This window comes from Neolamprologus multifasciatus, chromosome 20 (assembly GCF_963576455.1).
Source record: "Neolamprologus multifasciatus chromosome 20, fNeoMul1.2, whole genome shotgun sequence".
NCBI lineage: Eukaryota > Metazoa > Chordata > Actinopteri > Cichliformes > Cichlidae > Neolamprologus > Neolamprologus multifasciatus.
The window spans coordinates 5026751-5042836 of record NC_140458.1 but is presented as its reverse complement, the minus strand read 5'-3'; the positions used below and the strand labels follow the sequence as shown (position 1 = coordinate 5042836).

Genomic DNA, 16086 nt, shown 5'->3' with positions numbered 1-16086 from the left:
CTCCTATCCCATCAACTTCCCTCAGCATTCAACACTTAATTTAATGGCTGACCTAAACAACCAGCAACAGAAGGGGTGGATTAACAAATAAGTGGGGGAAAAGCTGATGCTTAAGTGGCTACACTTCGTCTTAAAATGGGGCTCCTGACCACGACGAGCTGTGAGTGAAAACATGGTGGCAGATTTAGCTTATACCGTAGCTTGAAGTGAAATTTAACTTTTGTTTGTTTGTTTTAATACCTTTTATATGCTGTCTTGTTGCCCTTGACAACAGGTTGTGCTGCTCACAAATGTTAGGATCCATAAAACAGGATATCTAACCAGATGGCTGGCATCACCTTGTTCTCCAGTAACACGAATGTTGGAATGTTGGAGTTTTTCATATTAAACACATATGTAGGACTGCTTTCTTGCATTTGTGCAATATCTCTAAATTAGAAACATCCTGCCTCAGAGTGATGCTGAAAAACTAGTTTGTTCATTTATTACTTCCAGGCTGGACTAGAAGAATTCAAGCTGTCCTAAAAACTCCTTGAAAAGCCTTCAGTTGATCCTAAATGCTGCAGCAACATCACTGACAGGGACTAAGAGAAAGTGTGTATTTTTCACAAACTGGCTTCTTTTCATTGGCTGCCTGTTAAATCCAGAATAGAATTTTACAACGTCCTGAATAATCAGGCCCCATCTTATCTTAAAGATGTTACAGTAACATATCACCTGAATAGAGTACTTCACTATCAGTAGCTTTCAGGCCCCTCTGTTATGGAATAAACTCCAAGTTTGACAGACACCCTCTCTGCTTTTAAGAGCATGCTCAAAACTTCACTTTTTGATAAAGCATATAGCTAAAGCTGGATCAGGCGACCGTGAATCCTCTCTGAAGCTTGATTTAGATTACTCCTAACTTACATCATAACCAGAAACTCATTTTCTCATTGTGCAGTGGGTCAACCTAACTTGCAGTTACATTTCTTATGAAGTAGATTTCCAGCAGAAACATAGTTCACACATGAGTCACGGTGAGAGAGGCATAAGTTGCTGCAGGGTTCCCATGATGCATAGTGTTTCTTCCCCTCACCCCCAACCAGTCACAGAGGATAGCTGACTAGCTGAGCTTGATTCTGCTGGAAGTTTCTTCCCATTAAAAGGGAATCTTTGCTCATAGGGGGTTCTCTGATTGTTGGGGGTTCCTCTGTATTATGGCAGTTGATTTACCCCCTTGAACCCACTGTTATTGTGATTTGATGCAAAAGCATGAGACAAAAAATGATCTCACCTAAGTAAATAATTACACTGAACCTGTAAAGATTGTAAATTAGATAATGGATACAATAAAAGTATGAAGACATCAGACCTCAGACGAAGGTCTGGGCACAGATAAAGATGCTCAACAGAAGAATTTTATCAGTGGCTTAGAAGTAGTGAGCTCTGTACTTTCACAGCTTTCACAGGTTCAAGGTTTGTCTGCTGGAGAATGATGAATTATAAAGAAATTGTTGGCTCACATGAGCAGAAAAACTTATGTAAACAGAAGGAAATCCTCGCGCGCACAAACTGTTATTGCAGCATGAATTCCTAACATCCGAAACTGAACTGTTCAAAGGACAAAAACTATTTCTCCTTCAGTCTTTTTTTTTTTCACAGATACCATCCCCCTCACTGTTACGGTTTTTGTTTTTACTGCCGGCCCCCCATGTCTTTGTTTTACTCTCTTCCCCCTCATCTCGGTCAGTGTTTACACAGTAGCATGTGTCTTCCTTGAACTGGCTATTGTGTTTGGCTGCATCCGTACGAATGAGTTCTTCAGATGATCATTTAGCACACATTCAGAAGCTGTGTCACTCCTGTGCAATCGGTTGTTTAACTCCTGCACATTTTAGCCTTAGATGTCTTGCAATACCTGCCCTTCATTATCCATGCTTGCACAAGGATGAAGACCTTTGCTTTCTTCCAGAAAACAGTCAAGAGTTCAGGGAATGATGAATCAGTTGAGTGTATGTTAGCGGTGGGACAGACCCAGACTGTCTCCAAATAATTATTTCCTCTTCTCTTACATTTTAAATGAATTGCTTTATTTTTGGTTGTTCTTCCTGCCTTTGTTTTTGTTTCCCACCAACAACTTTGTCACATCAATTACATTTACCTCACATGACGTCAGAGCTGGAGGTGACTTGGGCACATTTCAGTGGTAAAGTTGGAAAAGAAAGGAAAAACAGGTTATGTTTCTCTCCTTGGCAAAGTAGACCAATTCATGCATTGCCAGAAATACAGCACGATGCTTGTTTTTCTGCTCTTAGAAACATTGCTGCAGCACGTTCATGGATAGAACCTGGTCAAACATCTGCCACCTCCATCTTGGATTGCAAAGTTAGGGTTGGTGGGGCTGACTTCACTTTTCAGAGCAGAAGTTGAACTTAAGGAAGTTGAAAATTTTGACTGGGCAATTCTGACTTCTGGAACAGAACATTATTACTCACACAGCTGTGCTCCTTTTTGTACCAACAGTTTCCTGCTAATACTTTTAATCTTTGTTGGCTGACCTACTGCCCGTGTCCTACTGCTTTTTATCAAATCCCTGTGGACTGTTTGGACTCTCGTCTGCCCCCCTTTGTCACCTTGTTAGCTATGGGGGTTCCTTATCTCTGTGACCCCACACAGTTAATTTAAACTGTTATTGTGGACTTTTGTCACAAGCTTTGCCTCTTTCCTGTTGTTTAGTTAACCCCTGATTCAACATGGTGCATTACAGGTTCTTATTTCAGATATTCCTTTACCAAGAAAGATTTCCACAACAATTTGAATTACCATCATAACCACTCCATGAGTGCTGATGGAATGAATAAGAAGTAAATGGTATTTAAGTAAGCTGCTGCAAAGAAACAGAAACTAGAAACTAGCAGGGTAGTGAATGAATGCACATCACCAGCTTTTTCACCTTATTAGAAATCTGGTGTTTATCCTGTAGCTACAGATACAGTGTCCGGCTTATTAGAAAATCACTGTTGTGATACCATGTTGATTCAGGCTGCAAGTTCGGGGCTATTGTGTAGTAACCCGTTTTACCACAATCTTTACCTAAACATCAAGTTACCAAAAACAACCAAAGTTCAGAAACACAAAGATCCCATTAGGATGCAAACCAGTTTGGCAAACCTGAAACTGAAGTTTACAGAAATCTGTCCTCTAAACTTCTAATGTGGTTTTTGTAAGCGTCTTACCTCTCTGCTGGTTGTGGCCATCAGTCGGAACACTGGCACCAAAGGACACCTTGCTCTTAATGGGGAGATGCTGGAGGTATGTAACCCAAAAACATTTGTTTATGAGTTTGGACACGAGTCATTCTGCAGTTCTCAGTCTGAGCCTGTGTCATAATTTGCAGAAGTTTCTATCTGTCCAAACTAAAAACGCTCCAGGCGTTTTCAATCTCAGTCTATAGACATGACCTTAGTAAGATCGTTTAGTGTTTGGGCATTTGTGTTGTGTTCATTGCTGAAGTTGTTTCCTTTGGACTGGTTAGCACTGGTGCCTCACAGCAAGAAGGCATTTGTGTGGCATTTACATGTTCTATCCATGCCTGGAGATACTCTGGTATCCTCCCACTGTGCCAGGACATTTTACATGTACCTTGCTTCTCACCATGTGTCAGCTGGTTCCAACGCCCTGCTGGTGACCCTGAATTGGATTTTTTTTAAATGGAAGGATGATTATTTTTGTAAGCTTTTGTAGCTATTCGTTATTGCCAGTGCCTTTTTTTCTTTTCCTTTTTTTGTATCATAAGTGGGTTCAATCAGCCAATCAGTCCACCTCCCACTTGCAGTATGAGCTTGTTATTTAACACAAGTCTTTCTTCAAGTACATATCTATGTTTATTTGCTTGCTGTGTATTTCTATTTTTTCTTTTATTTAACATTTTCATTGTGTATTTTCTTAGTTCATGATTTTTTCTCTCAGTTCATTTGTGTTCCTTGTTTTTAGTCCAGTTCTAACCTTGTGTGACCCTTTGCTAGACCAGGCTCCTCCTCACTGGTTTGTTCACCTATACGACTGCCTCCACGTTTATGACTTAAGCTTCGGATTAAGGATTTGGATCACAGGCAGCTAGGCAAGCAGTCATAGCCATATTCATTGTACCTGATAAATACTTTACTTTAAACTCCTTCCTCTTCTCCATCTCTCGCGCTTCCAAACTCTGCTTTGCCACAGTCGGACTCTTTCTCTTCCTCATTAGCAGAAGCTGAATGAATATGATGAATATTTCAATTAAGGGCTGTCATATTACGGTGCCAAAAGTATCCTCACATGCAGTCAGCTGGAAGCATTTGACAGAGGACGGTGATGACCGCGGTAACTAAACAAATGCCCATTGTACATGAGTGACAATCTCTTCCCCCAGCGCAGTGCTTTCATGAGAGCGCTGGAGAACAGAGTGTAGTAGGGGTACATACAGTTGCATTCACTGTTGCAGGGTCAGTGGGCATGTGATCTCTTTTTTCAGTGGAGGATGAGGAAGGAATGTTAATCCAGTGAACTGTACATTAGCTTCACTGTGGGAATGTAAAGCAGGAGCTGCAGAGGAAAGGTACAGGTTCGATAAATAAACGAGCACTTAAAGAAATGCGACAGAAACTTCCTATTTAGAAATTCCTGGATTGCAGTACTGAGTGTATCACTATCAAACATCACATCCTTTGTGCCTTTGATCTTCTTGGGATTACATTAATGTCTATCAGTAATAATACAGAAAGGGAACCGAGTACACATTGCAAAGGAGTTTGCCTCCTGCTTATCTTACTGCAGCTGTAATACCTTCAAATCTGATTTGATTACTAAGCACTGTGTCTTTGAACAACACACCCAGTCGTGTCCTCAGGTCATTTCAGGGCTTCTCAGTTTGTGCAACAATCGTCAGGTAGCAGAGTGGAGAAGGATGGGAGGGAGCATGATGGCAACACATGATATTTTAAATGTGTGTATGCAATAAAAATATGATATCGTATAATGCATTAGAATAAAATGTCAAATGAAACACACGCACGCGCGCACACACACACGTCTTTTGAAGCTTATGAAATTTGAAATTTTCCAAGAAGAAGCGGTCAGTGCCAGAGGAGTGCTCAGTCAGCAGTTCTTGAGGCTGCATGTGTGTCATTGTATATAATGACATTTTATCCAAACACAGAAAAGTATAAATATGTATATACTGTATATTTGTTAGTACCTCCTGAAACGCTAAAATGCACCTCTACTATTTGGTCCTAGAGAGACGGCTCATACCAACAGGTTTACGCAAACTCTTCTTTCTTTCAGCAAAGACAAATCGATATTTTATTACAGCATCTGTAATGTAATTAGGTAATGCAATTATAATATTATGTAATTCTGTCATTTTTACCTGTGGCTTTACCTCTCATTTGTTTTATTCTAAATCATAAAAATGTTAAAATACATATTAATGATAAACAGCTAATGACTGTGTGTGCATCTGTGTGGTAGCAGCTGAAGCATATATGGTGAGCTTTTAACACTAAGTGCTGAGTATGTATTTCAGATCAGTAATTCAGGGTGTCTACGTGCTTCTGTTGTATTGTGGCCTGTTTTGACCTGATCAGAGGCCGTGCGAGCTACCTGAGCCTGGAGTGAACAGCATGCTCTTTGGTGCCACCTGTTCATTCGTACATGCTTCATGCTACTGACTTGCTGATAAACACATGCTCTAGAATAGAATAGAATAGAATAGAATAGAATAGAATAGAATAGCCCTTTATTGTCATTGTAATATTTTTGTTTTTTTCTAGTTGCTACCTTGTGCGCTGCCCCAGGCTGTGACAGTGTTGACTCAGTTTGGATAATACAGACATACTGTAAGAGAGACACGTGCACATGATGAAGCCTGAATTAAAATCTACTGGAGAACTACACAGGAGTAAAGAAGGTTATCATAATGCTATAAGTGTAACTTATAGCATTTAAAAATCTTATTTTAAGGACCAGTCAGTTCAGTTCACTTTAATTGTATTTATATAGCACCAAATCACAACACCAGTTTCCTCAAGCCACTTTATATTGTAAGGTAAAGACTCTACAATAATACAAATAACACAGAGAAAACCCAAAAACACATATGACCCTCTATGAGCAACCACTTTGGTGAAGTGAGAAGGAAAAACTCCCTTTTAATAAGAAGAAACCTTCGGCACAGACATCTGCCGACACCAGTTGGAGTGAGGGGAGGAAGACAGGACAAAAACAAACTGTGGAAGAGAGCGTAAGATTAATAGCAACTATTAAGTAAATACGGTCATGTATGAGCAAAGAGTCAGCAAATGCTCCTTGAATTTTTACAATCAGATTGGATTGGCTTCTAGAAGGACTTTGAGAGAAATCTAAACTCAGTTATTCGAGACCACTACAGAACATGCCAAAGAGTCTCATTATATATCTTCTTTTTTGGCTTCTTGCTTTAAGATTCACAGTAGCCGCTCATCTTCATCTCATCCTATTACTAGCATCCTCTTCTGTCACGCCAACCCTTTGTATGTCCTCCATTAATACATCCACTAATCTTTTCTGTGGTCCTTTCTTTTCCCTTCTCTCTCAGACCTCCTAACATGTCTTCCCCCTTTCCTCTCTTCCTTTGTCTTTGGTTTATGTTTCCTGAAAAATGATAATTTACTGTCTTTTACTGGATTAAAGTCCCTAAAGACCTTCTATTGCAAAAATAAGGACAAGAACCAGCCTAGCAAAGACTCCAATCCAGCCCTTCTCGATAAATGAGAAGGAGTACTTACATTTAGGGCTTTTAACGGTATTTTCATAAATTTTACAGCTTGTCCTACTGATAAAGACTTTCACCACAGCCATTCACAGTACACTAAAGCAATGAAGTAACAGAAAAACAATTAAATTGGAGAAAAGTCTCAGTTTTTTTCAGTTTTTTACTGTCTAGAACAGAAATGTATTTATTTATTTACAATGTATCCACAGTAAATTAAACACATTTTATGTGAATTCTGCTGTATAATTACAGGATAGTCTGGGCAATCAGCTGCTAGAAGCTTTTCAGTAATTTTACTTTTTATCATTTAAGCCCGAAGAATTGTGTTGACAGATTTCTTTCATTAACTGCAGCAGCATTTCTTTATCATACAGAAAAACTGAGACATACTCTTGAAATCGCACCACTTTTTCTAATTATGAGGGTTAAATGCGCAGTTACACTTCTTTACACTGACACAAACAACAAGTTTCACCAGTCCAGTTAAGATCAAAGTGTGGCCCATTACGTAAAGTCAGTTTGACATTCCTGCTCTATTGAATTTAAGCTTGATTTAATTTTGACTTGGGGTTGAAGCATAGGTAGATACTGGCATGTCTGAGTAATATAAATTGTACTGTTAGAGACAGCCCGCTGGATATTGTAGTGTTTCTGCATCTCTCAATATTTCAAACCTAAACCAAATAAAACTTTAAGTAAATAGAGGCTCAGTAGTGTGACTCTATTTGGTTTCCATTCATTTCTTCTGTAAAATTAGGCGGATAAAGCACGTAGTGTGGCGTGTTAGACTTGATCTTTACAAACCAACGTTCGTTCTCCGTTGAAGTCACATATGGTTCCCGCTAGGCCCCGCCTCATAGTCGCACGTGCACGTTTTCAGCTTCCCCTTACTGCGACTCAGAGATTCTTTCACATGCGCATGCGCTACGGTTATAACGCCATCACCATCTCGTAACTGCTCTCAGTCTGAGGTCTGTGGTACCCGGAGGTGGTACCGTAGCAACGTGTCGCTGTACTCCACAACAAAAGGGACACCGGGGGCCACTCGAGCTCCACCGAGCTTCCAGCGGACGCAGCCGAAGAACCTTCCGCGGTGAGTGAGCGGGACCGAGAATCCCAACGTGGCGTGTGGAGGCAAAAGATCCGCTTTTTATAGTTTTAAATCACAATTTGGGCTCAACGGCTAAAGCTGCATTAAATTAGCTTGCTCTGCTTCTCGGTTAGCCGCCTCATGTGTGAGCCACTTTCATCACACCTAGTTCCGCTGTCGTTGCTTAGTCCGTTTACTACGACAAGGCGCACATGATTGAAGCTAAGTGGCCTTATAGGACGCTCTGAAGCGACGTGGTTTCATTCACCGTGGCGTGATGCTGCCCTGCCGCTATTTTTACAGCCACATGTGAAGGCAATGTGGATGTAAAAGAAAAAAAAAAGTTTTGTGGCACAAATACGTGAAGGGCCTCACATCTCATCTGCTGGAGAGGTTTGTCGAAGCCGCATAAAAAAGGAATTTTAGTGGTTTCTGTGACTTTACCAGAACAGTCAAACAGAAAGTCAGTGTGATGTAAATTTTGTCATTTTCCATCTCATTGTGTTGACTGAGAGTCCTCTCCCTCGTGTCCTATTGTGGTTTTCCACGGACGTTTCAGTCTTCTAGTGATTTCACCCCCTCCCCCAGGGACCTTTGGGTCCCTAGCGTGCCCCCACAGGTCCAGTTCACTTAATTCGGTTGGCACGTCCCCACAAAGTGTTTTTCCTGGCTTAAAACGGAGCTCTTGAAAACTTGACTACGCATGATTAGTCTGTATTGTTTTAAGGAAATGAGTTTTTGTTATCATGCCAGTCATTTGATACGCAAAATGTATTTTATTACTTTGGAAAGTGAGTGAAGAGCTCAGAAAGTGAACGAAATCTCTTGACTGTTGTCTGTTTGGGGGGAGATGCCACAATTTCCAGAGACGCCATGCCAGTGCCAAGTCTGAAACTGCTTCCACTGCCTCTTTTTCGAAAATGTCAGCACCATCATCCCACCCATGTCAGTGACTATTAAAAGTCACCGCTGCAAGAAATTCAGAAATGATTCCCAGATTCAGCCTGCATATCCTGACCACTGTGGTCGTTTCCCCATGGAAAACTACTCTTAAACTTTCTGTGTAGTGCTCATAGGTGGTATAAAACCTGGATACAGATGATGTGCTATCACAAAAATGGTTTCTGAAGTCATGTTATATAGACCCAAGCTTTTTTTTTCTTTTTTTTTTCGCCATCCACATCTTAGTGTTTTGAAACTGGATGTGATGAGCAAGAGAGTCTGTCTGGGAACAGTACATTTGTTGGCTAACAGCCAGTGATGGAGAAATCTAAACCAGTGAACATACTCTGGATAATCCTAGTTTCTAACTCTTAATGGCTTAATGTTTTATTCTGTATGACCTGAAACTTGCGACTGAGTCCATAAAATGACCAGTAAAGAGTAAAGAAGTCAGATTAAAAGGGCTCATAAAAGTTCTTATGTATAACAATAGTCTTTTAGCAGTCACAAGTGTTGCTCCATGCTAGCAATTAAACAGAAGTCAGGTTTGAGAAATTGCCCTATTTTCTTCACATTTTCAACCGAAAGCTACGTCGAGCTTTTGTGGTCAATGGCTTCATCTGGCCCAGTGTAATAAGAATTGGATTATTAGTTACTAGATTTGCTATTACTGGCTGATAACACTGTTTCCAAGCATCCAAATATGATAAAGTCTTTGTTTTTGGTGTCGTGTTAGTTTGTTTCTGCATTTCAAAAAGCTCAGTCCAGTTCTCAGATTACACAGAAAGCAATGATGCAACAGCTGGAAAATATGTGAGCAGAGGGGAGAAAAAGAGTCAAATCATCCCTGTTGTTTAAAAAGGTCTAATGGTGACATAGAAATTGCATCTTAGTTGTGATTTCCAGTATGTTGCATCTGACTGCAGACGAACGCGTTATCTCACTCAATGAGTTTCACATGCTGACCCTCTGAGGGTCACGGGTGAATGGAAAGATCGCATGACAGCCACACGCACAGGGATCCCATGCAACCCTTATTGTCCCCAAACAGCCAGAACTGTTTATTAATAGCAAGCTGTGGTGCATAAAATGAGTGGTTGCTTTGTCATTTTCCACTTGCGGTGACAAGGTGACCCCAGAAGGACAAACACTGGACTGGATTTATGTTTCTTTGTAGCTACTGAGTGCTGGGGGCTGTCCTCTGAACTCTGGCCTCCCTAGTGGACTGACAGTTAAACAGCTGAACATCTCCCCCTGGGTTTCAGGAAAACACAATTTGTAGCTGACAGATGTTATTGAAACATTTTTTTTGTTTTGTTTTTGTTTTTTTAAAGCCCCTTCTATATTTTGAAAGGAAGATGTCTTAAAGTTTAAATCTGAGTGGCTGCTCATATTTAACATTTAAACTTCCTGTAAGCACTATCCACACTAGTCAGAATGATTATTTACTGTGAATAATTGTCACAGTACTAGATTAAAATTTCTCACAGAAATAAATCCACCATTGGAGGAGAAAGTGTAGATACTACATAGACTCTTCAGCTTTTTTTTTTTTTTTTTAAGCACATTTACCGGGTACATTTACCGGGTACCTACCTGCTGTTCGTATGTTTTGTTTCAGCTGAAAGGGAGAGTGGCCTTAAGGTCTGTAAATGGATGTACATTCCAGGTTTATTTTGTAAACAACAGTCCCTATTTCAATGGAAATCAAGAACATGGCTATGCTTTAGGGCGGAGCTAGCAAAGTTGTTACTTGGCACTTTTGTTACTTCCAGTTTCAAAACACCAAGGTGTCAACATCCCATTGTGAAGGGCCTCGGCTTGAGGTTTCGCAACGGGAGTTCACTAACCAATATTACCATTTATACAAAGCCTACGAGCTAAAATGACTAGTTTCAGACTGAGTGGCTGCACCAAGGCACAGTTTAAGATAAATAAGGATTACTTTGAATTGTGCAGTTATTTTTAATACAGGCACAAGAATAAAAATATGGCACTTGAAACCAGCAGAACAGGTCCTGCTTAAACTTGTTTGTAGATTAGACTTAATAATAGTGACATACTGTTCTCCTTGTGCAACTGGAAATGAGCCCAGAAATCAAATTAATGTGGTTAAAAGTTTGTTGTCAAAATGCACCATGGGTGTCACAGATTCCCCTCTTCAACTATGTACACAAGCCCACAGCTTTAACTGGACATTTCATAAGCCCAAAGTCAATCATTTGCACTAAATATTAAACTAACACTTTGCTCCAGCTGTGAGTTCTGTTATCTGTGGGGAGCCAAAAATGATACTAAATTTGACTTTGTGGACCCGGGGCTCAAATATATCTTCCCACCGAACACCTTATTAAAACAAGTTCACTTTCTTTCTTGGTTGTGTTCCTTTTTAAAAACACACATTGCATTTATTGGAAGATTACCGGGTCTTCCCAGTGTGGTTTTTGTGTTACAGACATGTTCTAGCCCTCAGGTATTGCCTGTAAGGGGAGCACGTAGTCAGCAGTACTTCATTATTAAATCTTCGTTGCCAGTAATCTTTATTGTTAGGACTTGTCAATTCTCAGGATATGCCAGCCAAATTTCAAAAACTGCTACACCCAAGTGCACCTTTGTCTTTGTGGTTGTTGGCAGGTATCCGGTGTGTTAATACCAGAAGTTGTTGGTTACAGACTGTATTGTTTTGGTTGGAGAAGACGCCCACTACCTATCACCTGAATCAACCTGGGTTGGTTTACGCAGATCTTTTGGAGAAATGGATAGTAAATGTAGTGTGGTACTTAGGGCTGCATGATTAATCGTTAGAAAATCGCGATCTCAATTCATACTTATGTGCGATCTCATTTCCAAATGACAACGATTTTAAAAAAAAAAAAAAAAAAAAAGACGACGACGACGACGATTGTACCGCATTTTGATCCGGGACGTAATCTGCATGAAAACAAGCGCTCACTCTTCCTGCTCAACAAATGACAAGGGCGGAGCCTTATACCACATGATACAGAAGTGTGTGATGCTAAAATTAGCAGGGAAAAAACAACGGAGAAGACGTCAGGGATGACGAGAAAGTGACTGGAGAAAATCCTTCCCTGTCAACCACCCACACATCAATAACGGGAACCTTATACAGCGCTTCCCTATACCCGTCGAACTCCCGCAGCCACAAAGAAATTACGGAGGCTATTACTTACCACCTGACCAAAGATATGGCTCCATCAACACTGTGCAAAACGAGGGATTTAGAAAAATGATCAACACCCTAGACAAACGCTACACGGTGCCGTCCCGCAACTATTTTTCTATTGTTGCACTACCTGCTCTACACACACAGTGTCGAGCAACGGTGGAGACGGAATTTCAAGCAGTACAACATTTTGCGGCAACGACAAAACGTGAGACATTTGTTGTTTTTATGTTTATTTATTGTTTTTATGTTCAGTTTCAACTGTTACAAAGTTGATGTGCAGTTAATAAGTGCAATAAATATTTATACTGGAAAAGAAAATCGTGAGAGAATCGTGATCTCAATTCTAAGCAAAAAAAAAAAAAATCGTGATTCTCATTTTATGCAAAATCATGCAGCCCTAGTGGTACTCTCATTTATAGCTTTAAGCTATTTTACACTGGCACCACAGCTCTCAACCTTATAGACATTAACCAGAGCAGCAGGACGTGAGAACAGAAATCTCTTAATTTGTCAAGTTGGACTTTAAATAGTCTCGACCATGTCATCTCCCCTGTAGAGTAGAATAGAATGCCTTTATTGTCACTATACAGTTGTACAATGAGATACAGAGTCTGTGTAATTAGTCCATATGAAAGTTGAGCAGGTAATTGTATTGGGAATTCACACCTGTTCGTCTTCTTGTTCCCTTAACCCAGTGGTTCCCAAACTTTTTTTGCTGGGCCCCCCTTGTTTTACAAGAAAAATGTTCGCGCCCCCCCTCGCGCGCACGCACGCAAGAACACATCCTCCAACCACACACACCCATATTTTGCTCCATTGCGGTTTATTTCACACCTCAAACATTTAGTAAACAATTAAGCAAATACAAGTAATATGCAGGTAGCAAGAAAATAAACTAATAAAGTCTTTTATGCTACGTCGGCACCTACACGGGTATTTTTAAAAACGCAGCTGTTTCGTCCACACATAAACGGCGTTTCGAATCACCGAGAATGGAGATTTTTTAAAACTCCTTTTCTGCGTTTATGTGTGGACGAGGAATATAGAGTTCGTCATGCAACGTCAAAGGTATGTGCCTTTTTTCACGTCACGCTGTGCGCCACGTTATTGTTTACATGAGATGAATTGCAGAATGGCAGATAGAGACGAAATACTGTTAATCTGACTATCTGCAGGTTTTACACGCTTACATATACATGCAGTTACTGTCCCTCCATTTAGAAAGGCAGAGGCATCACGGTGTAATTATTTTACATGTAGTTGTTTTTTTCCTGTGTAATAATATTCAACATTGCTATCAATACATTTTTCAAAAAATCCCTGTGCAAAATGGGTTCAAAAACATAAACAACTGTCGGATGCTGTTTGTCCGTGATTTGAACCGGGGGAACAAATCGTGGCAGGATCAGCCTGATATTATTTGTATCCCACTGTAACTTTACTGTATAAAGAGCTAGCATCTCCAAAATGTCAGGAGTAGTTAGTCATTACAACAAGTGTTTGTGAACTACAAATCAAGAATGTGGGATGCTGTTTGTCCGTGATTTAAACAGCCCAGCGCTGCTCCCGACAAAGGTAAAACCAATCCTGCAGGGAGACCTACCTCGGCACTTGTGCAGGTGAAATCAAAGGGAAGATATGCTTCACCATATTTTCTAGTCTTTGGCTTAGAATGAAGTTGGTTTGGAAACATATTCAGCTATGCTTCATCTCCTGCTTTGCGTTTGTGTGGGCGCCCGTGCTAGCAGTGTCCAAGTGTTGTTTTTTTTTTTGTTTTTTTTCCCTTTTCATGCCGCGCCCCCCCTGCAATGGCTCTGCACCCCCCCTAGGGGGCGGGCCCCACACTTTGGGAACGTCTGCCTTAACCCAAGCTGCACCACATGATGGAGGGGACAAACGGTTTTCATGTGGTGAAAGGCAAGTCTGCCTGCCTGCACGTGACAAGTTCTCCACATGTTAGAAACCACAAGTTTGGCAATGTCCTCAAGTGATTCTCCTGACATGGACATAGTTCATGCGTGCAAATGGCTTATGTAAAGCAAGTGGGATAATATTTTAAAAAGGTGTCACAGTGACTACATAAATGCAGTGGAAAGGTCCAGTTTAGTGATTGCAGGTCAGGTAACCTGTCAGTCACAGCAGCCCCACCCGTAATTCCCTTATCCAAATGGATGAATTATTAATTTACCCCAATTAATGATAAGCGATTAAGTGATCAGATGGGAGGGAATTTTCCCTCCATCTAATAATCCAAATCTGTAATTTTGGCCTTTTAGCTTGTTTGAAGAAAAAATAAGTCCTCTTTAAATATTTAAAACTTGGCCTTAGAAAAAAATCCATATTTTATTTTCTCCAATAAATGGGTCAGTTAAGCAGATACTCCACAACAAAGAGGAATCCTGTAATGCGAGTATCTGAATGCTATAGTAGTATTTGACACTGGTCATGGTTTGAGTACGTGCATTTACACCTGCACGAGCTTTACGTGAGCATCGCTGGACTCCAGGGTAGAACATTTGCGTGTGGCAGCTGATTGTCCTCGATCAGGCCTACGTGCGTGTGTACATGCACAGGCTTTGCATGCAAGAGTGTAAGGATTTATGTGTACGTGAGTTTCTGAAATGCACAATGGGGCCACATTAACAGCAGTGGGGTTTAAGTGCTAATCACTGCAAGCTGGTAAACATCACACTGCAGTTATTTTGACTAGTAATATTGTTTGGTGTAATGATCATGAAAAAATGGGTTCAGTTGGTTTATATAAAAACAAGTCTTAACTGAAAAGATCATCTTGTGTCATCTAAAGTCATTTTTCTGCTGTTCCAAGAAATTAAAATCCATTCAAAAGGGAGAGTTCAAAACGTATGTTGTCTTATGTTCAGTCATGGGGTTAAGGAAGTCCTGAGTCATCATGATGCTGTAAGATTGCACACTCACTCCTCCCTTAAGCACCCTGGTTAACCCTCTTCTCTCTCTCTTCCTTCCCTTGCTTCCTGTCACCAGTTTTCAGTGAGTGGCTGCAGTATCTTGTCTTTCATTTGGGAAATTAAGTAGGCCTGGTATTTTTAATCTCAGTGCTGATAGTGTCTGTCCTGCAGTCGAACCCTCTAAAGGTTGGTCATTAATCTCAGTACAAGGGCACATTGTATAAATCCAGCCTCAGTTTGATTTATTGTCAGACTTTTGTAACCTTTCGCTTGCTGTACCCACTTATTTATTCTCAGTCTGTTGGATTTCAGGTAACCCCATCCCCTCTACACTCTGAGAGAAGCGTTGTTAGTGGGGATGAATGGCCTCATTGATGGTTCCTTCAGGACCCGTCCTGCTTTACTGGCGCACACAAACACCTAACTGGGCTTCAGCACAGATCAGTAGGACCTCAGGGGAAAAGGTAGCATTATTCCGTTCCCACTGGTGAAGCCTGTTTCACATTAACAGCAGTCAGTAAACTTCACATCTCACTTCTTTCTGTCATGATATCTGATGCTGGTTTGGTCTGTGACGTATAAAACGAACGTTTCTAACCGGTGCTGCACATGTAGTTGGGTTTTTGCAATGCATGAAGCGAGAATTTAAAAAAATCTGCTCTGTTTTGTTTTTGTAGCAAGCCTCTTATTCGCACACTGCACATTTGCACTTGTGCTGTAGGGCAGCAGAGGTACACAGAAGTGCAAACCAAACGTTTCAATGCCCACCTGTATTCATATCTGCAGAAACAAGTCTGGAATGATCCAAAAACAAACAAACAAAACAACCCAGTTTTGCTTAGGAATAAGATCCACTGACATAACCTTCATCCATGTCATTGTCAGATAATTCTACACAATCCATCAAACAATCTTGTGTCCTCCAATTCAGGTCCAGGAATCTTTTGAAGTGGATTAAACTGGGAAAAAAAAGAGAAACCTCTTCTTTCTGAAAGAATTTTTGGTTTCCAGGTACCCTTAAACAAACTTGGAGCCATCCCTAAGATGGGTAGCTCTCACAGTAACTTCTCCAGGCAGCTTTAGGTCTTTTTTTACTCAAGGCCTTTGATGTGCACTACTATGTAGTAGCTTTTTCTTTTTTCTAACTGATTTTTGTGTGTAGTAC

The 16086-nt window shown here is 40.6% G+C and overlaps 1 protein-coding gene across 4 annotated transcripts in view; it reads left to right on the top strand.

The window, feature by feature from the left end:
• Positions 1 to 16086, top strand: part of LOC146494182 (monocarboxylate transporter 1-like) — a 35534-nt gene continuing 19448 nt past the window's right edge. The window contains exons 1-2 of one of the 4 annotated variants that reach the window (XM_085147363.1): positions 7682 to 7868; positions 15234 to 15385. The gene's annotated coding sequence lies outside the window, so the exon portion shown is untranslated. Of the gene's footprint in view, positions 161 to 7681; positions 7869 to 13854; positions 15386 to 16086 lie in introns of those variants that run through there. The other 3 variants (XM_085147364.1, XM_085147361.1, XM_085147362.1) reach the window with 3 other exon arrangements.